The sequence below is a fragment of the Oreochromis niloticus genome, linkage group LG2 (assembly GCF_001858045.2).
Source record: "Oreochromis niloticus isolate F11D_XX linkage group LG2, O_niloticus_UMD_NMBU, whole genome shotgun sequence".
Taxonomy (NCBI): domain Eukaryota; kingdom Metazoa; phylum Chordata; class Actinopteri; order Cichliformes; family Cichlidae; genus Oreochromis; species Oreochromis niloticus.
In genome coordinates, this window is record NC_031966.2 from 26,709,367 (window position 1) to 26,720,898 (window position 11,532).

The 11,532-nt window shown below is 39.4% G+C and overlaps 1 long non-coding RNA gene and 1 pseudogene across 2 annotated transcripts; one reads left to right on the top strand and one right to left on the bottom strand.

The window, feature by feature from the left end:
* Positions 1-5,097: 5,097 nt before the first annotated feature.
* LOC112841877 (uncharacterized) lies at positions 5,098-7,548 on the top strand. Of its 2 annotated transcripts, none has more exons than XR_003213301.1 (3): positions 5,098-5,156; positions 5,280-5,351; positions 7,188-7,548. It is a non-coding gene; the product is annotated as an uncharacterized LOC112841877 (long non-coding RNA). The 2 variants fall into 2 exon arrangements; XR_003213302.1 differs by having other exon boundaries at positions 5,114-5,156; positions 5,280-5,405.
* A 2,595-nt stretch (positions 7,549-10,143) lies between these two features.
* LOC109203104 (interferon-induced very large GTPase 1-like) lies at positions 10,144-11,067 on the bottom strand (annotated as a pseudogene).
* Between the last annotated feature and the right edge of the window lie 465 nt (positions 11,068-11,532).

Here is an 11,532-nt window from a genome sequence, read left to right on the forward strand (position 1 = left end):
TTTTTATTTTGTTAAATAGAAGCAAAATGAAAAGTGCTGGCACGTGTCTGGCCATAAAGAGAGTACCAATTTGATTTTTTTGGTAGTCAATGACAGGCTTCAGTTAGTTAAGAGTGAGAAAAAAATGTGTTCACATTTGCAGTTTTTTCTTGCTATACAATATTTGAAATTTAAAAAAAAAAAATACATTTTCAGAAATATTTGTGGATGTTTTCTTGTTTGTTTGTTTCTTGTACTACTTAAACACTAAAGTGGGCCTCACATGAGATGTCAGTGCCAGCAGTGGCACTGTCGTCTTACATTATTTTCACCCTCTTCGTTGTAAATGTTAAATTCACCTTGAAGTGGTGATTGATCAGAAAAAAAACGTACACTACTTTAAAATGATGGTTCCCTCTAAAATGATAAAGTCAAGCACCCAGACCCTCACTTTAGGCATCAAAAGTTACATTTTTCCTTTAATACTGAAGACAGATTTTACCAGTTCTTTAAAAACACACACACACACACACACACACACACTGTGCATTATTTACATGTCATTGCTTGGATTTGAAAAAAACTTTCTCCATTGTCAATAGATGGACAAGGAGAGAGCTCGAGAAAGCTGGTTTGCATTGTCTGCTCACGTGAGGTAGCAAGAAGGACAACCCAGCATACCTGAAGATGTTTATTACACGGAGTCTTCTTAATATTTTTATCTGTTTTATTAATGATTTAATTAAAATGTTTTGACTTTTATACATTCTTTTTTTGTCTTCACTGTGACAAGTTTCTTTCTCCATTTGACAGACTTGACCCACATTTCCAATTTATTAGAATGAACTTCTGTTTGCCATTTCTTTGGGTTTTCCTCCACAGTGTTACATCTGAGTACTTAGAAAACCTTACAGCTGAGTAATGTGTGAGCAGATGCAATTAATTTTTAGTCTGTCTTCATTCAGTCTTACTGAGATTGACTATTTTTCCTTGCTGAGCAGTCTCGTTGTAATATGGAAGTTTGATTTGTGGTGGAGCTGTAATCTGCAAATATCAGGCACGTGCAGAGGGGGGGGGCGGAAGGGGCTTGAGCACCCGCCCCTTTCCTGATGGGTGCCCAAAGTGCCCTTTTGTTGAGGCAATTTTTTTTTTTTAATTTTTTTTTTTAAATGTGTGTGTGCATGTGGAGTCCTGTCTGTGCCCCTCAACAATAATATTTAACTATTAATCACATTTTTGCTAAATAAAAGGATCTGGCTTGCATCAGTCACATGATCACCATTAACCAATGATCGCCCTTGACGGCAGAACGCGCTGGTTACGAGCCGGGAACGAGCTCACAAAGAGCACGCGCATTTTTTGCAGTCCGGAGCTGTAGGAGAAACACAAATTACCTCAGACACACAGACTGATGCGACAAAACCAGTAAGCAGGTGTACAGCGCACACTGTAGTCTACAGCACACAGGAGTATTAGCTTGTTACGTACACGTTGGTAAGCTGTCTTGTGGCAACTGACGAACTGAAACAAATGAGCGTGCTGTGTGTGCAACAGCGCGACAAACATTACCTGTCCTTTACTGCACAAGTAGTGCTGGTCATAGCTGCTGGCTCACTGGGTAAGGCTGTCATGGGTCTGTAGCTCTGTCCACCATTTTAGGGAACATATTTAGTTTTAAAGTAAGTTACAGGGCTTTTCCTGTCTTTCTGGAGGGCTTATATTTCACTTAAAACGATCTAATATGCATGTCCACATAATAATGGATTATTATAATTATAATATTTAAAAAACACACTGTATTTTAAAGAATATACATTAAGACAGATTATATTAGATTTATATTTTAAATAAGAGAAAATGCTGATTTTACAGCAGCAAAATTATTGTATCTCTGCAGTTTAAAAATGTAATAAGCTTTCTGCCTGCACAGAGTGGATAGTGAAACAATGGGAATCATCATAAATACATTATTTCAAATTTATTACTTTTTTTCCCTCATTGCTTTATTATTGTAACTCTAGTAATAAATAATAAGGGAAGGATTCTGGATCAGCACCATGATGAAAACTTGTGCCCAGAGTCTATACTCTTGTGCCCAGAGTATAGACTGTTACAACCTGGCCTGAAAATGCTGTCTCCAAACTACAGGACTGCTTCACAGAGACAGACTGGGACATATTTGAACACCAGGACCTAGAAACTTTCACAGGATCAGTACTGGACTACATCAAGTTCTGTACTGCAAATGTGACAGTAGACAAAAGCATTCGGGTTTTCCCAAACCAAAAACCCTGGATGACCAGCGAGGTCCGCTCACTCTTCAAAGCCCGTGATGCCGCCTTCAGGTCAGGTGACAGAGCTCTGTACAGGGCTGCTCGAGCTGACCTGAAAAGGGGGATTAAAAATGCCAAGTCAGACCACAAAAGGAACATCGAGTCCCACCTGTCCAGCAACAACACACGGGAGGTGTGGCAGGGAATGCAAGACATCATCAACCACAGAGGCAGCACTGCAAGAACAGAAAACCCGAGTGTGCAGCTGGCAGAGGAAATAAACAGCTTCTTCGCCCGCTTTGAAACACCACAACAGCAGCACTCATCTGCCTCAGCCCTGCTCCCATCCTCATCCTCACCTGGTTCCTGCACCGCTCCACTCACTGTAACGGAGCACGATGTCAGACGTGCGCTCCTAGCAGTGAACCCCAGGAAGGCGGCCGGTCCAGACGGAGTACCTGGCAAGGTACTAAGAGCATGCGCACACCAGCTCACCCTCATCTTCACCAGACTCTTTAACCTCTCACTGGATCAGGCAGCCATCCCATCCTGTCTAAAATCAGCCACAATCATCCCAGTGCCGAAGAAGTCTCCCATCTCCAGCCTGAATGATTACTGCCCTGTGGCCCTCACACCGGTAATCATGAAATGCTTTGAGAGACTAGTCCTTCAGCACATCAAGGATTACCTCCCCCCAGAATTCGACCCCCACCAGTTTGCATACCGCGCAAACAGATCCACAGAAGACGCCATCGCCACAGCCCTCCATGCTGTGCTGAGTCACCTAGAACAGCGGCAGAGCTACGTCCGAATGCTCTTCGTGGACTACAGCTCAGCCTTTAATACAATCATCCCGGACATCCTCATCACCAAACTGGTCACTCTTGGCCTCCCTCCTCTCACATGTGCCTGGATAAAAGACTTTCTCACAAACCGGCCCCAGACTGTAAGACTCGGCCCTCATCTCTCCTCCACTCGCACACTGAGCACCGGCTCCCCACAGGGCTGTGTGCTGAGCCCCCTCCTGTATTCTCTCTACACCCACGACTGCAGTTCGACCCACAACAACACTCTCATCATCAAGTTTGCTGATGACACCACGGTAGTCGGACTCATCTCAAAGGGAGACGAGGCAGAGTAGAGAGAGGAAGTCCTGAAGCTGGCAGCCTGGTGTTCAGAAAACAACCTGGCACTGAACACTAAGAAAACCAAAGAGCTCATTGTTGACTTCAGGAGACACAGCACTGACTTGGCCCCCCTCTACATCAACGGGGAGTGTGTGGAGAGGGTCCACACCTTCCGGTTCCTTGGTGTCCTCATCTCTGCTGACATCTCCTGGACAGAAAACATCTCAGCGGTCGTCAAGAAGGCCCAACAGCGGCTGCACTTCCTGAGAGTCCTCAGGGAGTACAAGCTGAACTCCAACCTGCTGCTGACCTTCTACTGCTCGTCCATTGAGAGCCTGCTAACCTACTGCATCACGGTATGGTACGGCAGCTGCACCAAGGTGGATAGAGTGAGGCTTCAGAGTGTGGTCAAGACAGCACAAAAGATCATCGGCTGCCCTCTCCCCTCCCTGATGGACATTTATTCCTCCCGCTGCCTCAGCAGAGCAGCAAACATTATCAAGGACAGCTCCCACCCTGGCTTCAACATGTTCAGCCTGCTTCCCTCAGGGAAGCGCTACAGGTGCATCAGCACAAAAACCCACAGACTCAAGAACAGTTTCTTCCCCAAAGCGATAACCACCCTGAACTCACACATGCACCGATAACACAGCCCCCCACTTCCCACTTCCTCTATGGACCACCACTGTGCAATACCAATTCTATGTGCAATAACTCAACTGTATATACATAACACTATTTATACCAATTCTATGTGCAATAACTCAACTGTATATACATAACACTATTTATACCAATTCTATGTGCAATAACTCAACTGTATATACATAACACTATTTATTACATATTACTTTTTTTTTCCTTTCTTAAAAATACGGCTTGTATATTGTACATTTTATATATATATATATCTTTTCCCCCTATGTTAATACTGTCCATATGTACATAGCACTGCAGAACTGAACCCCCCCCCCAGCATGTTTACACTGAGTAGGAGATGCTCTGTATCTCATTATACAACTGTATAGTGACAATAAAGGCATTCTATTCTATTCTATTCTATTCTATTCTATTCTATTCTATTCTATATACAGTATTCTGAAGAAGGTCTAAAATGTCACTGTGTGTGCATCCATGTGTGTGTTTTATGTATATGGATTTTTAAATTATTACTCATAATATAACATTGTCCAGACATGGCTGGTAAGGACATGAGGAGGAAATAGTAGGAGCTGTGTGAGGCTACTAAAGGCAGTGGATCCCTCAGCAGCTGGATTACAAAGAGCACAGGTAATATTAACACATGTACCAGTTGTTGGAGAGGTATTCCAGTATAAAAATAATAATAAGCACAACTGAAATGTTTTGCTTCTATAACATTTTTCTGTCATCATTTTATTATAGATTAAGTGTAAGAGTTGTTAAGTGTGGATAATTAAATAATAGTTTATTGCAATAGCAAGTTGTGCCTTGTTCTCAGATGGACAGCAAGTGGAGAGTGATAGATGAGATGAGGGGATGGAAGGAGGAAGAGAGGCAAAGAGTGATTCACAGGCAGAGTCTAGTTTATTTCTCAGTTTTTTGTTGTCTTATGGTTCCAAGCGCTGTCACCAATCTTTGCATTTTGTTATTATCTCATGACACTTGTTTAATCAGCTACCATCTCTCCTATGGACTTTTTAATGTCTACAGTCTCAGATCAACACAGCGCTGCCCTCCAGCACTATCAGCAGCAGGAGCAGCAGCAACCCCTCAACAGCAACATTGTACCCATCAGGTAAAACATAGGCTATGTTTGCTTTGCCTCACAACAGTGATATAGTATGATGTGATCCCATATTAGATTCTTGATGAATGTGTGTTGTTGTTATTCAGCCTGGTTCAATGTGCCCCTTTTTAGCTTTGAGCACCCGCCCCTATAAATGTCTCTGCACGGCCCTGTTTCTCCGGTTTGGCTACGGCAGGCATTGAGGTGCGTTTAATGTCTGTCTGTTAATTTGAGTTTCCATGAAACTGCGATAAACAGGTATTTATTTATTTATTTATAATAAATAAAGGTGTTTTTGTCTTGTGTTTTTTTATTACTATGCCAACCCTTTTTAGTTTTGTAAGTATTGGCTATATTGAGAGGTCTTATTTTATTCTTACTTCATTTTGCAAATTTATTTGAATTAGGCCATCCAGTCCAATCCAAGATAGATTTTATGTTGTTGGTTGTAAAGATCTGGATGGATATTTTATTTTAGTCTTTATTTCTATTTTTCACTTTTATTTTTCAAGACTTTGTGAATTCTTTCTCTTTTTTGTAACTGGGCCTACCCTTTTTATTTTTGTTAATACTGGCAAAGTGTGAAGTGCTATTGTTGGTTTTAAATATATTCGATATAGGCTATCCAATTAAGGTAAATGTCTTTTTTTTTAGTTGTTAGAATCTGATGAGCAATATTTTATTTTATTTTTTGTTTTTTTGCTTTTCTGTTTTCCCTGTGAGGGATTGCCACCTTAGTGTGGTCGGGGGTTTGTGCCTTCGTGACCATAAAAGCTAGACCAGCAGAAGCTTAGCCTTCAGGTGGGACACCCAAGTTGGTCAGGTCTTAGGGTAGAGGCTTGACAGAGTGCAATCCAATTACATGACATAAACAGTTATCCAGAGTAGTGCTGCCACGATTAGTCGACTAGTCACGATTATGTTGACTATCAAAATCGTCAACGACTAATAGTCGGCGTGTTGTTTAAAGCTTTGTAAGCTCCTGAAAAACGCAGGAATATAAACATATACATACAAAAAACTTGAATTTTACAGTGTTTATTTATCGGACAAAATAAGTTAAATGTCACCGTTACTATTGTCCAGCTGGAAATGGCGGCAGCCCAGTTAAGGATTGTTTAGCAATTTTGTTGTCCGGGTCGAAATCGGGAGAAATTCGGGAGAATGGTGGCTCCGGGAGATTATGGGGAGGGGCACTGAAATTCGGGAATCTCGTTCTAGTTATATAAGAGCAGATGCATGCTGGTGCAATAAGCTGTATGTTTTACATCCAATGGATGCATAATCTGATTAGTCGACTAATCGCAAAAATAATCGGTGACTAGTCCACTGTTTCTGAAGGATTGCATGTTGTGAAAAATGTCCTGAAAAAATAAAAGCTTATTCAACAACGTTGCTCTGTCGGCAAACACTATGTCAGAGTGGTTTTAGAAACACTACATTTTTGGAAATATTTTTGTTTGTGTTTTGTTTGTTTGTTTGTTTTTACTCAAATACTATAGTGGAGCTCCAATGAGATGACAGTGCCAGCAGTGGCCCCCAGCTCATTTGAATTTGAGACCCTGCTCTATAGCCTCTGTGAGCTTGACATAGGGCAACACTTGAATCAGTTCTCTGCATATAACAAAACATAACAAAATCTACTATAGGCAGCTGCATTCGGACTGCTGAGGAAACATGAGATGGGACGGCTCGGTGGTAACTGTTTAACATCAACTGAAATGTAAAAAGTAACAGAGGAGACCATCTCTTTTTTCCCACAGATTAAAAAATAATACATAAGTAACACATATGGACGTTACTTTGATGGTAATTCTGTATACAGCATTTTAAAGATCTCACACTGTTCATGAGAATAATGTTCTACTTTAGACAATGCATGAACTGCATGAACTTTGTAAACAACTTGGACACTTCAGTGATAAAACTGGGGATGCACCGACTGTTAAATTCTAGGTTAATATCAATGTTTGGCCTTTTTAAAATTTCTTTTTGCTTAATTTGTTTTTCTTTTCTATCTTCTTCTTTTTTAATCTAAAGACCCAGCCTAATGTATACTATGTGGCCCAAGGACAACAAGCTTACTGCTGCTGCCGAGGAAGATGAAAAAACCCCCACCTGGGATTATTTTGCCCTTTCCAGTATGAAGCGACAGATCTCAGATCTCAGGGATGTGGTGGAACAAGAGATTCACGTCACAGATGACAAATCTTCAGCAACTGTGTGATGCTGTTATGTCAGTATGACCAAAATCTCAGAGGACTGTTTCTAGCACCTTAATGAATCTATGCCATGAAGAACTAAAACAATTCTGAAGGAAAAATTTAACCCAGTACTAATAAGGTGTACCTAACAAAATGGCTGGTAAGTGTATATAGTATATGTTTCTGTTGATGAGAGACAGATGGGCAACCACTGATCTAGATTAGCTCTGCCTTGGCTCTGCTTTCACTGCTCTGAGATCAGGTCCAATCAGACATAGATTAAGTACCATTTTGATCCAAAATAGTCAAACAACAAGGTCGTCATCAAAGAAAACTAAAATTGAAAAAATGATCTAAGACAATCAAAAACTATATTTTTGCACTACTATTTTTTAAACTTTGTGTTGAGTAATCTTATTTACATAAATAAAGTTATTTTCAACCACTTTTCTCATTTGTAGTTAGATGCACATCTCATTTTATTTATGAAACGTCTGTGCGTATGTTTGCTGCCATCTCTTGTTTATTATTTGCTTTCTTTCTCAGTTGCAAGTCAGTCCCAGTGGAGTAAATGCATAAAGACAAATGGTCCAGAAAGTTTGTTGCTGTCGAAAAACAAAGAGGAATATTTAAGTTTCAAACTATTTTTTTTATTTTACTACTATCTTATCGAACTTACTTTGCTAGTTGTAGTCCTTTTTTCCTGAGCTCATCTAATGTTGGTGTCACAAGACAGCAACTACAAACATGTGATTTTATAGAATATGAGGCTTTACTCTGGACAGAATATAAAAACGTATTAATATTTAGGTTTGTATACTCTGGTTAACGGGGTTAAAAACATGTTTGAAAACCCTATGAAACAGTGGTGAAAGGGTTTTTATTCATTCATTATAGAGTGGAGATCATCAACTCCAATTCTTGAAAAAGTTGACACACTGTGTAAGATGTAAATAAAAACAGAATTCAACTAAATATCTTATTAACAATAAAATATAGAAAACCTATGAAATGTTTAACCTGGGAAATGTAACATTTTAAGAAAAAAAGGTCATTTTAAGTATGATGGCAGCAATATGTCTTAAAAAATGCTGCCATCAGAAAAAAAGCCTTGTTTTCCCCTTTTTTCCTGGCAATTGTGTTGAGTATCAGTAAAACTGCATTTTCTCTCTCTCTGTTTTTAATCAACCACCAAGAACATTTGAAAGGATGCATCGTACAGAGTCAACACTGAGGTTAAATCTTTACTTCTGTAAAGTTACATACAGCTGACAGCAGGCATAGGTGTTCGCAGCACACTAGTATTCTGGGGGTGGCACGTCTGCGTATGATGAACTCTGATGTCAAACAAAGCTGTGTACAAAGTATCTGGTACATCCAATCTGAGCCTGAGGTCATGTAGTGATTTTCATGACAGAATTATGCTTGTTTCTAATAAAGTGCATCCTGAAGGGCCTGAAAATCACATGCATCCAATATTTATTTTTGTCTTTGTCCCATGCATACAAAGATTTCTCCAGATTTCTCTAAAACCTTTATAATTTTATATTCAGAAACATTATTACGAAATTCTTCTATTGATTTATATTGATTTATCAATAAACTTGGACCCTCTGTGGCTGATTACCAAGATTATGTGAAGTGCCATCTGGAAGTCTACTATAAGATCTGAACACAGCATTACAGAAAATCCCTGCGACCATCACCGAAACCAACCAAATGATCAAACCATGGCAAGAGTGATCTTTGAGATGCTTGGCAACAAAATGCTTAAAAACAAAAGAAAATCACTTAAATACACAAAACAGGAAAGAATTCTTTGATTCTTTATCATCATCATCATCTGTGAGTCTTTTGCCATTACTGTTCTGTACTTCCTTGATATTGCTGCCCTCTACTGGTTGCAGTGGGTCAGTGGTTTCTGAGAGGAGCTATGAGCTGTTGGCTTCTCTAGATTCTCCTGATTTGGGATCTTCTGACTAAAGATTTATCTTTATTTTTTTTATTTTGAAATTAAATATTAGATATACAAACAGAACATGGAAAAGATTGTCCCAAAGACAGCAAACTTCCATATTTAAACATACAGTGATCAACCACAACATTTAAGCTACCTAAAAGCCAAGTGAAAAACACTGATCATCTCTTTACAGTGTAATGTTTTGTTGAAAAAACCTTGTTGCTCACACATATAACCCACATAGATTGTGGGTTCCTAATCCTGTAGCTAATAGATGTACCAAAAGAAAATGAATGGAGTCCACCCTTAAAAACAAGACCGAAACAAGACACTATCAGCAACCCAGTGCTTTTTGGTGCTGGGCTGTGAATGGAATGAAATTCTTAGTTGACTAAAAAATAAAATAGACCAACAGACTAGTCTAAAATTAAGAAATGAGCAAATGTTAAGTTAAACCTGGAACTGTTTATTAATTGACATTGTCAAAAACGGTAAAGAAAGGAATATTTAAACCATTAACTACATTCTAAAATAATGAATCATTCTTTCAGTGCTGTTAACTATGTGACACCTAATGTTGTGCATTATGGGACAATGAAGAAGTAGAAGAAGAATTTTACATCTCTGCCAGATGCCCTCTTGACAAGACCAAAATGATTTGTATTTACTGTCGAAGTGAACTGAGTACCACTTTAGCACGTCCAGTCTCAAACACCACTTGGTAGCCAATCACACAGCTTATACAGAGAGGCCTCCTCCGACTCGCCAATGGCAGACCATGCTGGGAAGCTTTCAAAGGAGATGTCTGGATAATTCCTCAACCAGCAAACTTTCAACGGCCATAGCTAATGGCTGGATGCAACTTGCAGTGGAGCAAGCAACAATTACACAGATGATCAATGAGGATTTCATCAGGCTTCAGACTGGATTCCTTAAGTTTTTCCAATGAGATGCTGCTCATCTGATCAATGATAGATTTTTATCATCTCGTCCTTCAGAAACTCAAAATCATTTATGTCACTGAAATTTTGAGAAGAAATAATCTAAAATGTTAGCTCATCTTTTAGCAAACTAGAAAATTCCTTCAGCCACATGTTTATGTCTCCTCTCTGATTTTGGACTTCCTTCACAGTTTCATCTTTGTGATCTGTGGAGACGTATTTTTCTACCTCTAAAGCTTTTGTCTCCTTGGATTTCTGATATAGGTGATGAAATCATCAAAGTCTTCTTTCTCACCGAGTGACTTCAGCACATGTTTCTCCAAGTTCAGCCTGTTCCCATTGAATGCTGGGAAATTACACCTCATCTCTCCAGCCAGACCAATGGCAGTCTTGTTACAGACAGCCTCAACAGTGGAAGCTTTCAGCTTTTCACAGATCAGTTCTGCGAGCACAACAACAGGTAAGTTTACTTTACAAAAGCTTCTAAAAACACTGTAATACTGTGTTTTCTTGCTTTTTAAATAAATTAGTGGATCATGCTTCATTTTGAATGTCTTCTGGGAGTCTAGAAGCAAAACCTATGCTTTGTAGTAAACAATGCAGTAAGAGATCGACTGTAAAGTCCTTCTTCAAAGTACATTTACTCTCTGACGGAAATTTCTCCACTTCTTTAAAGGATGGCATAATCTGAATAATCACCAAGCATTGACATGTCGTTGTATCTGCCATTTTGTTTGCGTTCAATTATGAGAGTCTCTTCAAAACCAATTTCTTTAAGAATAATAAACTGATCTTCTTTCAGGTTGATGTCTTCAACAGGTTGTCAAGTCACTCCAAACACAGTTGAACTGTTTTTGAAGCTCTTCTTCATCTTTGGCCTTATCCTTCAGCTGCTGAGCGAGCTCTTTGCTCTTCTGTAGCAGCTTGTCCTCAAACTCCTTCTTCTTATCATCCAGCTTTTTACGGACCTCCTTTTGTTGAATAACTTCATCCAGTTTTCTTTTCACCGTGCTCACCTGTTCATCATGAAACTCTTTGATTTTGGTTTCAAATCGGCCTCTCCACTGAGCCAAGATTTCTTTCTCTCTTTTATCTTCAAAGTATGTTGTCATTTCTTTTGCTATAGTTTCATATGTTTTGTTTGATTTTTTTTTATTAAGATAACTCAGCTCCACCTTGTCAAGATTTCCATTTTCAATTCTGTTATAAAGCTGATTTTCAATGGTCAACATGTTGCTCCTGAGGTCCCAGGTCCAGTTTTCGTATTGGGCCTCCAGTTT